This window comes from Centruroides vittatus, unplaced genomic scaffold (genome assembly GCF_030686945.1).
Source record: "Centruroides vittatus isolate TY-2023 unplaced genomic scaffold, ASM3068694v2 contig_350, whole genome shotgun sequence".
Classification (NCBI taxonomy): Eukaryota; Metazoa; Arthropoda; class Arachnida; order Scorpiones; family Buthidae; genus Centruroides; species Centruroides vittatus.
Window position 1 is genome coordinate 651,409 of NW_027122173.1, and position 18,032 is coordinate 669,440.

The 18,032-nt window shown below is 29.4% G+C and overlaps 1 protein-coding gene across 2 annotated transcripts in view; it reads right to left on the bottom strand.

Moving 5' to 3' along the window:
- Window positions 1–16,660, bottom strand: part of LOC136974528 (5-hydroxytryptamine receptor-like) — a 28,502-nt gene extending 11,842 nt beyond the window's left edge. Inside the window, exon 1 of one of the 2 annotated variants that reach the window (XR_010880650.1) lies at window positions 16,581–16,607. The gene's annotated coding sequence lies outside the window, so the exon portion shown is untranslated. Of the gene's footprint in view, window positions 1–16,580 lie in introns of both variants that reach the window. The other variant, XM_067269431.1, reaches the window with a different exon arrangement.
- Window positions 16,661–18,032: the final 1,372 nt, after the last annotated feature.

Here is an 18,032-nt window from a genome sequence, read left to right on the forward strand (position 1 = left end):
CGGGAAGACATTCTAAAGAAAATTGTCCCCTATTTAAGTATTAAACACGTGAAGAAAACTCGGAAAAATCCACGCGATCTGTTGGTGAGGCACGAACCCACGATAATGTTCAGTGAGCAGAATATCTAATAATGTTGCATTAAATTAAATTATTTATAACATCTTACAATTCCCATTGTATATTGGATTAATGGGAGTTGTAAGATGTTATAAATGCATAGAATATACACAGAAATACATTTTGCATAATCCTAAAATTGTATAGACTGAATAATGTTTGCGCATACATTGAATTTTATATACATTGTGGCAGAGAAAAAATTCCGACACGTGTTGAAAAATTATTTTACAAGTCAGGTGATAGTATTGAGTGGTCGGTATGATCGATATCATCATTACTTAAATCTAATTTCTTCACTCGTTTGTTTGTAATCTAATAACAATCAGTTTTCATAATTATATTCTTCCATTTTTCTTTTTCTCTTTCTGCTGTTTATCACCGATTCCATTTCAGTTATTATTCCATTTTCTCCTTTTAATTTAATTAAAATACGTATAAATTATTTTTTTTAAAATTAAAAGTTCTATAAATGAAATGCTAAAGTTGAAAATAAGAATTTCCAACTTTAATTCAATAATAATTTGTAAATAATTTTATTTTTTATTTTAACTAAAAGTTTCGCCTATTTTATTTGATTTAATCTACAATTATTTATTAATATAATAAGTAAAAAATGTCTAAAAAATTGCTTTTTATTATCGAAAAAAACGGAGATTTTTTAATCGAATTTCCTTCACTCGTGCCTCTTTCTGCGTAAAGGTCACGACGAGATAAGGAAGAAGAAGACGTAACAATCTAACTCGACAAATTCTTTGTAAAATACTTCACGGAAATCAATGCTCCTTCAGCGAGTATTCATTTGTAAAATTTAAATGCAAGATTATTTATAAATATAGTAACAAGAATTTCAAAAGGTTCGTATGAACAAACAGGAAATGCAAATGAAAATTATTGTATTTGCTTGTTTTGAAAAATGTGATTTTTCAACGGAGAAATTCAAAATATCAAAAATTTTCAATTCCAATTTTTATAGAAATTTTTACATGGAAATTGTTATATTTTTAGAATCTATCTACTTTAAACTAAATTTTGCTTATATATATAAGTAAAGTACATTGAAGCTATTTTTGGGGGAGTCTTTCCGCCATGTGGACCCTAAGAGGATCTTTTTAGTCTCTCCGAGGGATGCCTAGGACTTTCTATGGGAAGCTGGCTATTTATTAGACACGTGAAGAAAATCCGGAAAACTCCACGTGCCAGTTCTTCGCTGGAGCGCAAACCCTTAAAATTTATGTGAGAAAAGAGCACATTGATATCATCAGAGATTGTATTAAAAGTTAAATATTTATGAATAATATTGATTATGACGCTTTCTAACATTCTACATAAAACAAATATTTGACTAAATGTATTATACGTATATAACATAATATATTTTTATAATTCTGTCTCCGTTTATACCTCAATGTTTCTTAATATTGGAAGGTATTTAAATAAAAAGTTTATGAATAAAATTTTTTGCTTATTTTGTACATTTTTATTCCTGTATTTTATTTCCATAAATTCTAATTTATTATTCTGACAGAAGATATAAATTATTAATTTTCCAAATAAAAAGTTAGAAATTAGGAAATTAATTGTAATTTAATTAAAAATAAAAATAAATTATTTATGATGATGTTGTTTATATACGGCAAAGCGCGGCTCGCGAGAATCTGCCAAGGAAGATGTCTCCGAGGAGGACTTTCTGCAGGAAACTGGGCCCTCATTTAGATGTTAGACACGTTAGGAAAATCTAGAAAAGTCCACTTGGCCAGCCTGTTGGCAAGGGCGAACCCACGGTTTTAACAAAATCGGCTTAAATGGACTAAATTGTTTATAAATGAATCATCAGAAAAATAAAAAGTTTTGTTATAAAATGTCCTAACTTATTAATGTTTATTCAAACCGAATTGAAAAAGGCTCAGTGTCCAAATGGATAAAACCAGTGACCCTGGTTGGTCGCGGATTCGTGCCTCACTAATGAGATGGTCACTTGGAGTTTTCTGGATTTTCTTCACGTTTATAACACCTGAATAAGGACCAGTTTCCTATGGTAAACCCTTTCGGAACTTCCTTCCATAGATCACCCATGTGTTGCGTTGCTACATCTCATTAAGCCATTCCAATCCGAATCGAAAGAGTTTTATTTCAAATTGATATATATATATGAACTTTCCGATTTTAAAATATTTTTATTTTTCTGAAGCATTTACTAAGAAATTACTGAGCCAAATCTATTTTGGAGTACAGTTTCCTCCTATATTTTGAATCATCTCATTCATATATACTGGATTGTTTAATATAAATTCTAATAATCGAAATGCAATTTTAAAGTTTAAGTTAAGATGCATTTCGTTGTGTAATGATAGAAAATTGATAATCGATTTAGAACAAAGTATATGATTTATCAATATATACATCAATTTGTTGAATAAAACAATTTCTTAAAAAATCGATCATTCCAATTTGCTATTCGACTTTAGATGAAATTTATATTTATTAAAATTTATATAAATTATTCATTTAAAATCGCGATTTTTAAAGTAATTTTAAAATTGCATTTCTAAGAAGAGAAACAGAGGGCCCCTTTTCTCCCTCCTAAGTTTTAACAAAGTTGCTATTTGAAATTACTGCTTCATGCTAGATTCATTTGAATTATTAATGCAATTATTTAATTATTAGCGAGGTTGAGGCCGAAGATTTAAACGCGAAAACGTGTACGTCGGACTTCCAGCTTCCCTCTCCTGTAAGCCCAGAAGTTTGGCAATGGCATTTGGAATGTCGATCATGATTCCACTGATTATCCAAACACCATTGTCAAACTTCTAGGCTTACAGGAAAGCAGCGCTGAACGTCCGACGTACACGTTTTCGCGTTGAAAACTTTAGCCTCAACCTCGCTAATATAATTTTAAGCTAGAACTAAATTAGATTAATAGATTATACATAAATTACACGTTAATAATATGACTTATATTTGATTATATATATGTTAATTCACAGCAAAGTTCAATTAAACTAAAGACGATTTGAGCACTAAAGGCTATTTGAGCATTCATCTAAACATCAAATGCTATTTAAGCCTTTGGTGCTCAAATAGCATTTGATGCTTCCTGGATGAATACTCAAATAAGATGCTTGCTTCGTCCAAAAAATGTATATTTTTTAAACTGAAAAAGCATCGTAACACTGAAGAAATATACAGGATGTTTAAAGTATTCCATGCATTATTATTCGACATATATTTTATTAATATTAGCTATTAGCTTAATCGAAAATTCCTTAATTAATTAAGGAATTTTCAATTAAGTATACAGTAGGCCCTCCATTTAATGTAGACGTCGATTTAACAGACAAAAAATTTAGAACTTAATTTTTAATTCGCGAACAGAACGTCCGAAGGTTGGGTCAATGAGTCAATAAGTGTAAATTATAAGATTTTATTCATACTTATAACCCTTTAATGTAACTTATATATTGTGAGTTCGTTATTTATATGTGTTTTTAAAATATATTCAATTTAACGCACTTTCGGCAACAGCGAAACGTCTTTCCTATAATTTAATTGCTCATCAGTGCTGAGTGGCCAAAACTACTATACACGGATAATCGCGGGCACGGACCTCACCAACGAGCCGACCATGTGGCGTTTTCTGGCTTTTCTTCACGTGTCTAACATCCAAATAGAGACCAGTTTCCTACAGAAAATCCTCTTGCTAGGTACCCTCTTGCATGGTTTGAGTTTCCTTATCCATCACTTCATTCCAAATTAGTACGTTATATCGAGGGTCTGTTGTATTTATTTAAAAAACAGCAGGATTTTATCTGCAATTATAATTATATACGACATTTACAAATCTTGAATTTTATATAAATAGAATTCGTTATCATGTTATTTTTAATATTTAAATTTTGCAAAATCGGCTTAATGTAAATTTAATTGGTTTTCTCTTGTGTTTCATCACGCACACAGTTTATTGATATGCACAGATATTAAATTGTAAAAGATAAATCTTACAAGTACGATCGAAACCTTAATTTTCTTACATGTAAACAGAATCGAAATTAATTTTCAGTTTCTTTTCACGTGTAAACATTTTAAAGAATTTATAGTCATTAAAATTTTATAGTTAATATAAAATTGTTTACCAGTTATTTTCCCGACTGTTATGTTATATAACATAACAGTCGGGAAAATAACTGGTGATCGGCCAAATTTTGACCCTTCATTTTGCATTTTTTAATGTTTTGATACTCCATAAAACCAAAAATGCTAAAACAAGAACAAAATCCATACTTTCGTAAGGATTTTTTGCACACTCTCTGTGTGAGTATGAGTGAGTGTGAGCATGGGAGCGCGAGTGTGCGAGTGTGCGTGCCTTGGCGTCTATTTTGCATTTTATCTCAGGATTGGATGAATCGAAAGTTTTCAAACTTGACAGGTAGGTTTATTTTTAGACACGAGGCATCGATGCTATTACATTTTCGTGATTAAAGGTCGAGGCAATTGGGAAATAGAGAGGAGACGTATGTTATATCTCGAGTAGGGTCGGAATTAACGAAAGTTTCATTCGATATTAACAATTTCTTTGAAAACTCTACCCAAGAAATAAGCCTTTTGTCTTTTTATTATTTTTATATTCATCTGAGTATGAAAAAAATATGTTCAATCCATTACGAAGTTTTTTAGAATGAATGGGCTGTCAAATTGAAGTAAATGAGTGAGATTAAAGATAACTTGTCTAGTAATAAAATGGCACAAAGCCAATCATCGGGTTCGATTTAAAATCCCTCAAGTTGAAGGACGATTCAGTACGTCACCAATATGTTATCGACCGTTTGAAAATTCAAATGAAGGTAGTTTGGTTTGATATATTGCAAATGATTACCGTACAACGAACTCTAGACAGAATGATTTGTCAAGTGTTCCCAAGAAGACTGTCACTTAAGTGAGCACTGCTTTCTTTCGAATCATGAGTGGGTTGTCAGGACATAAGAACTAAGTTGAGACAACTTCAAGTACTTACATAAATCTGCCAAAAAATGCTGTATATATTATTTAGGAAAAATACTGGATGTCAGTTCAAACAATATTTTAAATGGAATTTGAATAGCTGTTAAATGAGGCGACTGGTTCAAATGGTTTAAAAAATAAAAAATGAAATTTTTTATTTATGCTAAATTAGATTATTTTTTATATATTTTTACCATTAAAAATAAATAATAGTATAATTTTATCAGTTGATTTATTACCAAATGATCCGCCGGATTATTTATCGAGCTATATTAAGGCTAATTTAATAATTAGATATAAGCAATTTTGCTATAGGCAGACGGTTAGGCGTCATCTCATTTGATTTATATTATAATAAGTTATTTCATTAAAATTCTATATGCTATTGTAAATTAATTTCTATATTATTATTATTTTAAAAACAATTTTATAAATAAAATCAAGAAATATTTTTAAAATTTCAATTCTTAGAAGGATTTAAAGCAATTTTTCTTATAATGTAACTGCTACTGATCGATAGGAAAATGTACATCAAGTTAAATGAAGACGGTAATGCGAAACGGCAAATTAGTGATTATAAATCACGTAGCTTAGCTATTTTCTAAGCCGAATGTATTGTTACAATATGAAATCAATAGTATTTTAATGCAAATGAGCAGTAAACTAACCACTACAATATACCATAAACCGTATTTATCTGTATAATCGAAGCAGACCGATCATGGTTTTGAGAGAGGTAAGAATTGGTTTATAAAATCTTTAAGGACAAGCTGCTGTTTTTTCACTTAAGGAATCTAAATATCGAATAAGCAGACTTATTTTTTTTTTTTTTTTTTTTTTTTTTTTTTTTTGTGAAAGTTAATATTCAGAGGAGATAACACAGGTGTGAATAATTTTCGTATTTAAATACACAAAATGGCGATTGTATCGGAAACGTTCACAAAATGTGCTAGAAAATGGATCCATCACATTCATTTAAAAAATTTCTGATTGATTTTGTTTGCTGGGATATGGCAATGTAACGTTTGGCTGTCGAGAGCTTGTATGGGGCCCAGGGTAGAGCGGGCTCCTTCAGCGCCTCGTTTTACATTTTTTATTTTTTTATTTTTTTGAACAAATGAAACAGGTAGAATGTTTCTTTTTAACAAAAAGTAGTATTAAACAATTGTATTTTTAGTTAGTAAAAATATTATTAATTTATAGGGTATCACTACAGGCTTCTAAATTTTCTCCGGTCCTGGTAAAAAATATCCTTAGCTGCCCCTCTGGACGTCCCTGTTGGCAACCTAACTACTAAGGAAGGTGCCTCTCTGAAGGACCTTCTATAGGGAACTAGCCCCCATGTAAATGTTAGACACGCGAGGAAAATCCAGAAAACTCCCCATGGTCGGCCTGTGGGTGAGGTGCGAACCCACGACTCCCTTGTCGGTGATGTTTCATTTCTCCACTTGTGAGCAAAATTTCTATGATTATTCTTAATGTAGGGGTAAAATAAAACTAAATACATCTTTTTATTTTAAATTAATTTAATTAAGATATTTTGAATTTCATTATTCTGTTCGGAAATTTTTGCGTGCATTATCCACGCAACAATTGAGATCGAGTTTTGAATTTTATTACACTATTTAATTGAATTTAAATGTCAAATACAAATTATAATCAAAACAAATTATGCATTGATTCATTAATTCTTATCAATGAAAGGAAACGAATTCCTCTATTCATCATTACTCTTAAACAGAATTAATTAGTCAATGAAAACGAAAAAAGTATGCTCTAGAAACAATGAAGAATTTTAAGGATTGAAGTAATTAAATCATTAATAGCCCTCGAATTTTCTTTGTATAATAGCAATAATTTTCTGGATAATTGAAAGCAAATACCTCAGTAGAATCCACAAAAGGTGAATGAAAGGCAATTTTAAGTATAGGTTAAATGTAAATGCAATTAAGTTTAAATGTAATAAATTAGCTTTCAGACTTCAATGAATTCTTTCGAGTAAAAGCTTAGACTTGATTAAAATCAATTTGGAGTTTATATCACTTGCTGTTTCTTTAAAATATTTCATGAAAAATTCCATTTATCTTTCACAAAAACTAACAAAAATTATTTTAAAAAAACACAAATTTTTATTTAATTCTATAAACCTTTTTTATAATTGATTCGAAATTATTCTTTTATTTACTTTAGAAAAATTTAAGAATGGTGATTGATTTTTTTACGTCATGAATTGAAGCAAGCAACACTGCGTGACATTCAGGAAATTACACTCGATTCTTCACGTGCCATTTGTTATAACCACTGCAAAATGACCCAATATATGTTTAGAGGAGAATTTTTAGTCGTTAACGATTTACTCAAATGAAAGTTTATCAACGAGATGACACGCATTAACCCCGTTTTAAAATGGCAAACTACGTATTTACAGCTTGTTTGATTCGACCTGTAAAATATAAAATATCTGATACAGTAAGACGAGCAGAAGGAAGAAGACAACAAAGAAAATTTAATGGTTTACTTAAAATAAAATGCATCAGAACATTGTCATAAATCATAAAACGAAAAGAAAGCAATCACTTCGATTACTTCGATTCGATTTTAAATGTTTAAATAAATAAATAACAGGGCTGGAATTATAATTTAGGCCCACTACAAGTATAACATATAACAGACCTTCTATTCTAATGAATAATACGTATAAAAATATGAAGTCTTAACGCGAGGCCCTAAGCTGTAGCTTGTTTAACTTATGTGAAAACCCATCCTGCACATGAGAGATAATAAAAACAAAAATATCAAGGAAGGAACGAATCAATGATAAATAATCAATTCGAAATTCAAAATGTCAGAATAACTAAAAAGTATAATAAAATATATTTTAAAATTCAAATAAAAAAGTTATTTCCTATTTAAAAAACATAAAATTTAATTAGTTTTCTTATTCGTATACAATGAAAAACATATTGACTGAATATTAGAATTTCTACTTTAATTTCGGTCTTTTGAAGTATTTTTTTTAATAATTTTTCTTGCTCGACTTGAATTTTTAATGTATTAATTTAGAAAAAAATACTGTTAATTCTTTCAAGATTGTATAGGTTATATATATAAAGATGCATTCGTTTCGTTCGAACAGTGTACAGTATTACGTCAGTTTGACATCATTCTTCCATTTCTCTCCGGAGAAAGTGTGATAATGACGTCAATTTGACACTTCCTTATTACAAAAAAAAAAAAAAAAAAAAAAAAATGAATGGTAGGAATAAACTGAAACTGACTTAAAATTGTACACTATTCTGTACAGCTATGACACAGATTAAATTCAAGAATGTGCTGCAAAGTAACGTTTAAACGAGCTTTAAACTTAATATAAACTGGAAGAAAGAATAAATCTTGCATCAATTTAGTTCAGAAGGAATTAGATTAATTTATATATAATTAGGGAGAAAACAACAGACACATTCGGGTATTTCTAATACACGAACGACAAAATTAATTGATGATTTAATTGTATGAGATGGAAATGGCAAGCTGATATACTCCATATTTGATATGATTAGCCCGATATTGACAAAAATATAAAAATTGCAGTTGTCTTATATTACACAGCTGTAGTTAAGCTAAGTACATTACTATATTTGGACTTTGCCATCATTCCTGTTATTACGATATAAATTATGGGAGGAAGAGAGCGCAGATGGATAAATAAAACAGAAAGGAACATCAGAAAAATAAAAAGGAGAAAAATAGAGAATGGACAGAAGGGAATTTTTTTTTTGTGATTTTTCTTATCGAAAATATTGATAAATAAATATAAGAATAATGCTACGCTAATCGTAATTATAACAAAATTAATCATAGAAATTTATTTTTAGGGGGAAAATGGTTATGTAAGTTTAAAATATACGATATACGCTAATTCACATATTCAACTTATACTCGGCTCACCGTGGCCGAGTGGATAAAACAACTGAACACTGGCCTGTCGCGGGTTCGCCCCTCATCAATGAGCCAGCCAAGTGAAGTTGTCCGAGTTTCTTTGCATTGAAAACGGGCCAATTTCCTATAGAGTCTTTCCGGAACACGCTCTCCCTTTTTTACGTTTTGCGTTTCTATCTTGCAGATAGCAATGCAAAGCGTGGACACCTTCCATAAATCTAATTATACTCATTTTAATTTAAAAAAAAAATCCTTTGATTTTTTTACATTAAATAAAAAGTTTAATTTGAGTAAGTACGACATTTTCTAATATTTTTTTTTTATAATCTGCGCAGATAATAGTCATGTAACGGTAATAGAGCCCATTTCTTGGGACAAGGCATAAAAGTCGAAGGAGTGGGGATTGTGATCACTGATCCCAGAAGATTGCCGATAAAAGTCACTCTTAAGAACTTTTAGTAATTACAACTAATTATTTATTATTCACATATCTATAAATAATATGTTTTTCATCCCGGCTCAAAATTCAATAATGTTTAAAGAAATTCTCCACTCACCCGTAATTCCCATGAATATGTAAATGTGATATTTGCAGAAATGAGTACAAAAAACGTTAGAAATTTTTAATGAATTCGAAAAGATCCAAAATTATTAGAAATTGAATAATGTATCGAATACTGAAAATTCTTTAAATGAATTACGAAGAGTATTTTCGTTTAATCTTTCAAAATATAAGTATTAAGTTGCGTTCAGATAGGAACTTCTTACGTTACGTTGCGTCAAGGATATGTCTCTACGTTACATTAAGCGTAAGAGTTATACAGGCACGTTAATTTTTATGGTTAACCAATCGGATATAAAGATTTTTATAATCCTCTTCCCTAGGATTGCATAAAATGGGATATTTTTCTGCTTCAAAAATTGTTTTAATCTTTCAATATGCTTTCCTCCATTTTTCCCCTACCGTCTGTGCGCGCACTGTATTGTGGGACAGTTTTGATTGGCTGAACTTTTTTCAAAAGCGAATTGGAATCGACTCAACGTAACGACGTTGTTGCCCCTGAAATGACTTCCTGATAATATAACAACGTGACGTTACGTCTCTTACGTTACGTTACGTATACTTGTCTGAACGCAGTTTTATATTGTATTTGTAAGCTTATATATTAGTTTACTGATGTAGAAATTTTATTCTAATGCATTCTTTTCAACAGAAAAGTAATACAATTTTGAAAAATAGTTTTAAAGTTTGAATAAATTTCATTGGAAAAAAATCAATATAAAAAATTTTATATGGTTTTTATTAATTTACGACTCTTTTAATCTTGTTTCGTAAATAAATATTAAGCTGTAACTAAATTAAGCACAAAATACAATATATACAGGATGGCCTAAAAGTTGGTCAAGTAACTTATATACAAAAAATAAAAGATATAAAACAATATTTGTAAACAATTAACTAAAATATCGCAATGTAAATATTGTTCCTAACTTATCTTTTAATGCAAAATAAATTCATATTAACACGGAACTTTGAAATATATTTCAATAGCAGTCGTTTAAAATAAGCAATTTTTAAATAAATTCAGTTTATTTAATTCATTTATTTAATTACGTTAAAACTACAAGTTTCTCCTTAGCACGAAATACTTTTAATGTTAATGTCATATTCTATATGTAGGGCGATATTGCTATTCGCTATTTTTTTCCTTGAAAATAACATGAAGATTATATTATATTTGGAATTTATTAATTTAAAAAAAAAAATAAGTACTGTAATCCACTTTTGTTTGGACTAAACACAATAGTTATTGCTCTAAAAATCATAGATTTTTTTTTAATTTTCGATACTGTACCGCTACTTATTATATTTATTTGCACTGAGGTTTGTTTTTTAAACTATGTACTATATACCGTATTTTACGGACTATAAGACGCACTTTTTTCTTCGAAAAATTGCTTCCAAAATTCAGGTGCGTCTTATAGTCTGTAGCGTCTTATAGTCCGGAAAATACGGTATATGCATCACTGCTACTCACAGAAGGTTTATCATTAACAATACTTATTATTACTATTTATACGTAGTTTAAAAACCTAGTCCTAATTGCTTTCTCTTCTATTCATAAAAGTGATAAATTGTTAGAGTAGGCTTAAAAGGTAGTTTAAAAATCAACAAGTAATATGAATAAATTTTAAAATCAATAATTTTTGAAAATATTCTTACATGATAGAAGACAAGAAAAAAAGTAAATATTCTTCTACTCTATTCCAACTGTCAAGATGAATGGGATATATTCAATATTTTAAAATTTGAAAATCTTGAAAACTGAAAGCTTTTCACTGAAAATGAATTGAATTTGTTCGTGCTACTTGTTTTGATTCTTATAATTTTGATTCGATTGAGCTCTCTTTTACAAGCTTTTAACCTTTTATATCGTATCCTTATACACAGCAAACTACATAAAAACTACTACTTTACGACCACCAACAGTTCCGAGTAAAAGTGGTGGTCGTTCAGTCACTTTTAAATTATTTCCTATACTATTCGATTTTCTTTTTATACTTTAAACTATCTTATCATCAAGAAATTACGAACTGAATATAATTGGGCTGCAATTTTACAATTACAGACGTAGAAATTCCCACTAAGGCTGTCTGTCCTTCGTTAATCTCGAAAACAGATTTAGATAGATTAAAGTTGAGACCAGATATAGAAAGCGAAGGACCGGAGTTCCCCATTAACTATATACGAACTTCCGGTCTGACAGGAAGTCACGTGATTTTAATTCAAAAATTTTATTCGGAACGGAGTTAGATAGATGACTGGTGTGACTCGACTGTTATCAGGAAAAGTATAATGTACAGGGGCAAGACACTACTAAAATCTAGAGCATCTATTTTAAATTAATTTAAATTAAAAGATGATTAAAAATTGCAGCCCCACATTGTGACATGTCACAATAAATATTTGCTCGTTAAAGTTACAAAATACATGAAAATAGTTATATATAGAAACATTAAAATATAATTAAATAGGCCTAATTAACGAAATTGATTTTTAATAACTTTTGGGTTATGCTAGGAAATTCGAGACTTAATTATAATTAAACCTAAATGTTAAAATACATGAAAATAATTGTTTAATTATGTGTAGGAACATATTAAAATGTAATTAAATTAATTAATTAAACTGTTATTTAATTATATTTAAGTTTGATGGCAATTTTAATGCAGTTAATACGATATTTGGAGCGCATATGATGTTTACTTTTTTTATTGGCCTTAGAGAATTACCATTGTTTAACTCTTTCATTAGCTGTTCTGGCGTTAAAATAGAAAATATCTAGTGAACGAACAACCATTAATTTCCGGTGGATTTAGCCATAAGATAAAGAATTTATCAATTAAGATTATGGATATCTTTTCGCTACAGATAAGAAATAATTGCCTGACATTTATCTTCGAAAGGTGGAAATGCTATAAATGTTTCTCGAAATTCGTCGCCATTTTCTCACAAGTAGTTTAACTGAACGAGTCGGTATTGAAGACAGAATTCCATTTGGCCACTGGGCACCGTTTCCTAGCAACCTCCGATCGGTCACGAGATAGGGGGATGCTACGAAAGAAGATAACTTCCCTACGGTTTCAACATGTCAAGCAGAACAGAAGAATGGATTTCGTTCAGTAGGTGAATTTTGCGAGTTCACAAGTCAATCCAATACCAATATATGAAGGTTTCTTTCTGAATAAATGTCAAATATTCAATATTTTATCGAGTGATTCGAGCGAGCATGAGAAAACTTTATACGATGGTCCTCTCCGCGAGATTTATTGTGGTAGACTTTTTCACGCCTTTAAAATACCGTTTTATAACCCTAATAAAAATAATAATAACAAAAATAAAAATATAATAATAATAATAATAAAAGAAAAAAAAAATGCTTCTAAAAGTGTTCGGGATTGAATCATCCTCACCATTATTACAACGGCGGTAAGTGGCACCAGTGAGTAATGTAGATATTTGGCGCCCTTAGGCCCACGATATATGCAGGTGCCCCAAACTAATAACGCTACTTTTGCATTGAATTATTTTATTTTATAATTTTAATTCTTCAATAATTGTATTTTTTACAGATATTTATATATCGAAAGGGCAACGGACAGTGGTGCCCACCTGTAGCCAAATTAGTAAAACCACCGAACAGTGGTAGTTGGTCGTGGGTTCGCGCCTCACCAACAGGCTACCCACGTGGAGTTTTCCTAGTTTCTTCACATTAGTAAAACATAAATAGCAGGTCAGTTTCCCATAAAGGACTTCCCAAGAGACATTCCCCTCGCCCATGTGTCGGGTTGCCGTATACGAATAAAACCAAACTAAAACCAAGCAACAGGCATTGCGATTAAAAATCCGTCATTAGTAATACCTAGTTTGCTCGTGCAAAATATATTCATACATTAATACTGATAGGTCTTATTTTGTCCTTACTTAAGTTTTTAATTTTCACTAATTCCATTATGAATTGTTTCTACATAACACTAATAATAATAATAATAAAATAATGAAAAAGCAGTTTTATTACTTTAAATTTTTGCACCTCCAAACTCTTGCACCCCTAGGCCCGGGCCTAGTGAGTTTAATGGAAAATCCGCCACTGAGAGGCCTCCTCCCACTACATTTAAACACTCACATCTGAAATGTTATTTACAAATATTACAGATATATACAAATATATACTGATTAAGTCATGTTTCCGAGGTTGGGAGCGGGTTCATCCCCTAAAACATCATTAAAATGCATTGTCATCAAACTTAGGCATTCCTTCAAAGTTTCAGTCTTTATGTTAATTAGAAATAGATGAAATTTGAGTTGCAAGACTTAAAGATATCGTACAAAGCAAGTTAAAGTGCTGAAAAAAGTAGGGATGAAATATTTCAGCACATTTCCGAACTCGAGAACACAAACTATAAATCAAACTCTTCATTAATTATTTTGAACATAGTCAACATTCGGCTCAAATTGAATGGCATCAAATTTCGCCGAACCTACGTAAATTTCAAAGAGGGAGACTTCTATTCTTAATAACTTCCGAATTATTGATAAAGGAAAAATATTAAGCAAAATATTTTTCTTCATTATAAAATATGAAAATGATTTTGTAAAATGAGATACAGAAAAAACACTAGAAAAATCCAATTAGAGAAAAAGTTTTACACTTGCTCAAGCTTGTATAATGAAGACAATGCTCTACAAAGTCCTTCAAATGGAAGATAACATCTTACAGATTCGAAAGGACATCACTGGTAAAAACTTTTAAACCTCCAACATTAAATATATAATATTAATTCAATTGATTTTTACAAACTCCATCTGTATAAAATAATGTAAAACATATAAAAACTACATCGTTTATTTTTTTAATCGAGAAATATTTTAATAATTCATCACAAAAGAAAAATTCTCCCTATCGCGATGATGACGTCAATCCGGGTCAAAGACACGAAATAAATAAAAAGAAATTGTATAATTTGGAAAAAAAATAAACAGAATTAATCTAATTTGCCTTATCGAACTTTCAGTAGGTTTAATTTAAGAAAAAATTAATTTATGATTCTAGTATGCTTTTAATTAAAAAAAAATCGATTATAAATTATTATCGAGGAACATACATAGCATTGTTATATATAATATAATATTATATACAATTATATATAATATTATATATTATGTATTTTATATTTTATTTATATAGCATAATGTAAAACATTACATAAAAGTTATCGTACAGTTTTATTTGATTTAATAAATAATTTTCAAATTTGGGAATAATTTATGTGAGAAGTAAACATCTACATCACAAATAAGTCTAATTCCAGACTTATACTTGTTGTGGGCCCAAGCTGTAGTGTAGGGAGCTCCCTTTACTAAATAACGATACGTATAAAACTTTAAGGCTCTAAATCTCATAAACGAGGCCCTAATTTGCGTAGATTATGTCTAAAGCTGGCCCCGATCATGAAAGGATTGAATCGAACAATGCCTCGAAGAGCTTTTAAGACTTATTGTAAATTAATATGCACAGTAAAATTATGAAATGTGATTACTTCATATTAACTCCAAATTCCGAGTTTAAAAACCTGTCATATTTTTTCTAACATATTTTTTTCTCCCTCTAAAGCCAAAGAAATGTACCATAAAAATCGACTGCATCGAGCAAGAAGTAGGCAGAATTCAGTTTATTTCCGAATTCTCTCTCTCTAATCAATTTTATAAAACGTAGAATTTAAACGTCTTATACGAGTTATTTTTCCCTTATGAATTTAAGATGTTTTTTTCTAATGGAAAATAATTAAAAAGAATTTTTTTTAATTTTAAGGTTTAAAAATTTGTTATTTATCGAAAATAAAAATGAAAATAAAATGCGAATATTATTAGAATTTTGTTACATTTTAAACTGTCAACAAAACGTTTATTAATGTAACTCGCTAGCTGTCCCTTATTATTGTTATTCGATATTTGCGTTAAGAGAAAATTCTTGAATACTTATTAAACTTGCCTCTAGCTTTACGTCGATCAATAAATTATTAATGTGTAATATTCGTAATAAACTATATAACAGTCCACAGTATCCAGTAATTCATTTTGAATGAATAGCTGCATGTAAACTCACATATACAGGCATACGTACTTATACACGTACTCTCTATCTTACACATCAACTATTCATTCAATATACGTACTGTACATAAAAACATGTACACATATAGTTCAACTTACACATCCAGCTATTTATTAAAAATTCATGCATACAGACATGTACAGTACACATGCTCATCTTACACATCAACTATTCATTCGATATACGTGCATACACACTATATACACAACTCTTCAGCTATTAATTAAATATACGTACGTACAGTGCATACGTACTGTACAAACGTATACACGTACTCTTCATCTTAATTTCTCACCATTTAAAAATGCTTTAATATAATTACATATTCGTAATCATGAATTAATTATAGTTTATTTCCGACTTAAATAAAATTAATATTTAATTTTAAAAGATTTTAAATATTAGAAATATGAATTATTTACTCGTAAAATAATTAAATAATTAGTAAAATAATAACTAATATTGATTTAATTAAAAAATAATGAATTAATTTAATTTTTAATATTAAATTAATTTATATAATTATATACACAGATGACAATGCAATATTCATGAAAATGTATAGTAGAAATGTTTTAATTGTGATTTTATTATTTTATAACTAATTTAAATTAATTAAATTCGCATTAAAATTGACATTATAACCATTAAATTATATCAATTACCAATTGGTATACAGTTATAATAGGAGATAATTGAATTATAATGAATTATATAAATATGCCACTCTTACTTATATATACTATTTTGTTTAAATATTTTTAAAAATTTTTAAAAAATATTTTAGAATTTTGGGCATTTAACCTATTGTGACAAAGTTGACAAATTAATTCTTCAAGAGAACTCACCTCATCGACTCACATCCGTCGTCTTTCTGCTTATCTGATGTATAGATAATCGCTCGCTAGGAGGCGACACTGTCGATTTTGCGTCGCTTTACTGGGCGGAGCGTTATGCACGTGTTGTTAGTGTGACGTAGCTGGAAGAAGCGAATCAAATTTGAATTCTTATGCATAAAATTAAATTGCTGATTTTAACGATTATTTTAAAATTTTAAAAATTAATTTATTATTTAACGCAGTTTCGATCAAACCTAGCAATATCTTCATTTTCTTAAGTTTTATTACACAGTAGCTCTCCTGTAATTGTTTAAATTCATAATTAATTGATATATAGTGAAAACCGCTACATAAAGGCCAGTGGCGGGAAGGTAAAATAAATAGATTTTGTTCGAAGGTGTCCGTTGTTTAGAGGTAATTTTGTGTGAATTTCTGTTTCAATAAAAGTTCCTTAAAATGGTCTCTGTTTAGAGGTGATCGGTGTCGTTATTGAAGATTCTTCTTTATACATTTTTGTCTAGCTTTTTCAATTTTCGAAACGAAAATTGGAAGATTTTAATCGTAACGAAATGATTAATTTTTACTTTGCTTTACCAATGTAATTATATCTTCTGCACGCCTCCAATAACTGCCACCTCTAAATGGGGGCCACTTTCTCAAAAACTGCTTTACTTGGATGAAAAAAATGCGTACAAAATAACCTAGAAACTATGGAAATTTTTTATGTTCCTGTCAGTGGCCGTTGTTCAGAGGTATATATATATTTTTAAAATAATAATTATGAACACAAAGTTTGTCATTAAATAGGAAATAAAATATTATGCTTGAGAACTTTTTAATGGAATTTAGGAAATATTATAGTCGAACTTCCAATAACGGCCACTTCTAAACGGTGATCATTTTTCAGAAACTGATTTTTTAATACAAAAATAAAGTCCAAACAAAAGCCATTTTCTGTTTCCATCAGTGGAGGTTTGACTGTATTATAAAAATAAAATGATGCCAAGTATAGAAGAAAAACATGATGAGTTGTATTTTGGTTTGTTGGAAAAGAGTAGAATGCTAAATTTCTACTAACAAGAGAAAATATCATACTTGGTTCTTTGAGTTTCAGATTTTTTTTTTTTTTTGGATTTTATTGTTTCACATGGAATGATTGATAAATTTATTTTCATAAGAAAATCATATAAAGAAGATATCTTTTATTAATATTTTAACTTACAAAGTAAGCTTATTCGTACTTCTTCATTCAATAAAAAAATTTATTTATATAAAATAGTATTATCGCAAAAACTTTTATTTATTTTCGAAAATTTTTGAGTCTTTTTGCCAGGTTGGCAATAACACGGTTTTTTATCCATATCCATTGGAGGTTCGACCAGACCCACAATGGGGCGGTAGGATGGTGACATATCCGGGACAGATCACTTTCCGTCGAAAAATTGATGGCTAATGATTGAT